Raw genomic sequence first — 3,285 nt, 5'->3', positions numbered from 1 at the left:
AGAGGACCATTTAAAGCATTTGCAGGAAACGTTCAGTATACTCAAGAAAAATGCGCGTTCGGGGTCGAATCGGGTAAATTTCTTGGGTTCATGGTATTCAACCGGGTAATCGAGATCAACCCCAACAAGATCAAAGCCATCGAGGATATCACAGTAGTGGACAATGTGAAGGTCGTACAAAGGCTAATCGGGCGCATAGCTGCTCTGGACGGTTTATCTCGAGGTCTTCCGACAAGAGTCATCGATTTTTCTCGTTGTTGAAGAAGAAAAACAACTTCACGCGGACCCCGGAATACCAACGGGCCTTGGAAGAACTCAAGCGGTACCTATCGAGCTTGCCACTGCTTCATACACCGAAAGTAGATGAACAACTATACTTGTATTTGGCAGTATCAGAGATAGCGGTAAGTGGAGTCCTAGTTTAGGAAGAACAAGGTACGAAATATTCAATTTATTATGTTAGTCGGACCTTAGGCGAGGCCGAAACTAGATATCCTCACTTAGAAAAATTGGCGCTCGCTTTGCTAAATGCCTCTAGGAAATTGAAATTGTACTTTCAGTGCCACCCTATATGTGTTGTGACAACTTACCCATTGCAAAATATAATGCATAAGCCCGAACTCTCGAGGCGACTGGCCAAGTAGGCCATAGAAATCAGCGGGTACAATATTGAATATAGATCCCGGACGGCCATTAAGTCACAAACCTTGGTAGATTTCGTGGCTGACTTTACGCCGGCCCTAATACCCAAGGTCGAAAAAGAGTTACTGGTAAATTCGGGGACGTCTTCAGGAATCTGGACCCTCTTTACGGACAGTGCATCGAACTTGGCATCGTGCTGAAGCAACCCAGAAGCAACATAGTCAGGCAATCCATTAGAACTGTGAAATTGACTAACAACGAGGCCGAATATGAGGCCATGATTGCAGGTCTCGAACTGGTGAAGAGCTTAGGGGTGGAGGTGATTGAAGCTAAGTGCGATTCCCTCCTTGTGGTAAATCAAGTTAACGAGACATTCGAAGTCAGAGAAGAACGGGTGCAAAGGTACATAGATAAGCTACAGGTAACATTACATCGATTCAAAGTGTGGACCTTGCAGCACGTACCTCGAGATCAGAATAGTGAGGCCAATGCACTTGCAAACTTAGGCACTTCGGTCGAGGACGGTGAGCTCAAATCGGGGGTAGTCGTACAGCTCATGAGATCGGTAGTAGAGGAAGGTCATGCCGAAATAAACTCTACAAGCCTAACCTGGGATTGGAGGAACAAATACATAGAATATTTCGAGGACCGGCAAAGTACCCGCAAACCCTAAAGAGTCGAGGGCCCTGTGCACAAAGGCAACTCGATTCTGCTTGACCGATGATGAAACCTTGTTCAGAAGAATGTTCAATGGTCCACTAGCGATATGTCTAGGATCGAGAGATACCGAGTATGTTCTGAGGGAAGTTCACGAGGGTACTTGTGGAAATAATTCCGGTGCCGAATCATTGGTTCAAAAGGTAATTCAGAGCCAGCTATTACTAGATCAACATGGAAAAAGATGCGAAAGAGTTTGTTCGAAAATGTGACAAATGCCAAAGACATTCACCGATGATTCACCAACCCGGGGAACTACTCCATTCGGTCTTGTCACCATGGCCATTCATGAAGTGGGAAATGGACATCGTTGGCCCTTTTCCATGGGCACCAGGTAAAGCTCAATTTATTTTATTTATGACTGACTATTTTTCTAAGTGGGTGGAAGCACAGGCCTATGAGAAGGTTAGGGAGAAGGAAGTCATCGACTTCATTTGGGACCACATCATATGTCAGTTCGGTATGCTATCCCAAATTGTGTGTAACAACGGAAAATAGTTCATCGGCAGCAAAGTAACCAAATTTCTCGAAGATCATAAGATCAAAAGAATCCTATCAACACCTTATCATCCTAGTGGAAACGGGCAAGCCGAATCTACCAACAAAACCATCATCCAAAATCTTAAAAAGAGGCTAACTGACGTAAAAGGAAAGTGGAATGAAATTCTGCCAGAAGTTCTTTGGGCATACCGTAAAACCTTGAAATCCAGTACCGGGGCTACCCCATTCTTGTTGGTTTATGGTGCCGAAGCTCTAATACCGATTGAAGTCGGAGAGCCGAGTATCAGGTTCCGATATGTAATAAAGGAATCAAATGACAAGGCCAGGAATATGAACCTGAATCTATTGGATGAAAGGCATGAAGCTGCCCTCGTCCGATTGGCCGCCCAAAAATAACGGATCGAGAGATACTACAATCAAAGAGCCAATCTTCAATATTTTAATGTCGGGGACGTAGTGCTAAGGAAAGTCACCCTCAATACCCAAAATCCAAACGAAGGGAGATTGGGTCCGAATTGGGAAGGACCGTACCAGATTCTCGAGGTCACCAGGAAAAGGGTCCTACAAGCTCGGGGCGATGAATGGAGAACAACTACCGAACAGTTGAAATATATCTCACCTAAAATGGTATTATTGCTAAGGTACGACCCCATTTCATTTCTTTTTTATTTCTGACTAACACTTGCAGGTGGTCAACGAAAAGCAGCACAAAGTCTTTAGGTCTGAAAGCACGTGTTGTACTCTTTTTCCCTTAGACCAGTTTTATCCCAAATGGGTTTTTCGGCAAGGTTTTTAACGAGGCAATAATGGATCGTGCTAACTTAGAATCAAGCCCGATTACGAATCGGCACCGAAGATCAATTCAACAATATCCGAGGTTCCTTTGCAATCGACCTCAAATACTGGGGGGCTACCCTCGGATATGCATTACCTTCATATATCAATTCTAGCGAGGAAACTACTTCATAAAGGAAGGGTCTCGATAGATAAGATTCATTGTAAAGGCCAAACAATCAAAACGAACTGTGCCCACGTAGATCGCTCGAGCCCTGGCATAAAACATGTATGCACGTATGACTGTTTTGATCAAGAATAAAGAGAAGTACTTTCCTTGCAATCATCTTATGCTTGAAAATTTTGCCTCTTTACATCCCTTAAAGAGTTTCGTACTTCTGAAAATAACAAGCCCAAGGGCAATACATAACTGGAATACAAACGACCACTCCCTCACTCGGGGACTGCCGTCTGAAAAACTCAAACAACGCAAGTCATAGGCCTCGGGGGCAAAAGACCTATTAGGAAACTTCCCGGTTTCTAAAGGCCACGACTACCCCACTCGGGGACTATTATCTCGGGCAAGCATGGATAACTCGGGAAAACAAGCCCAATGGGCAGCTCCCGAACTAAAAGTCTATGACCAAATTA

The sequence above is a fragment of the Nicotiana tabacum genome, chromosome 15, assembly GCF_000715075.1.
Source record: "Nicotiana tabacum cultivar K326 chromosome 15, ASM71507v2, whole genome shotgun sequence".
Taxonomy (NCBI): domain Eukaryota; kingdom Viridiplantae; phylum Streptophyta; class Magnoliopsida; order Solanales; family Solanaceae; genus Nicotiana; species Nicotiana tabacum.
The sequence above is the reverse complement of the archived record's forward strand: the minus strand, read 5'-3'. Positions refer to the sequence as shown.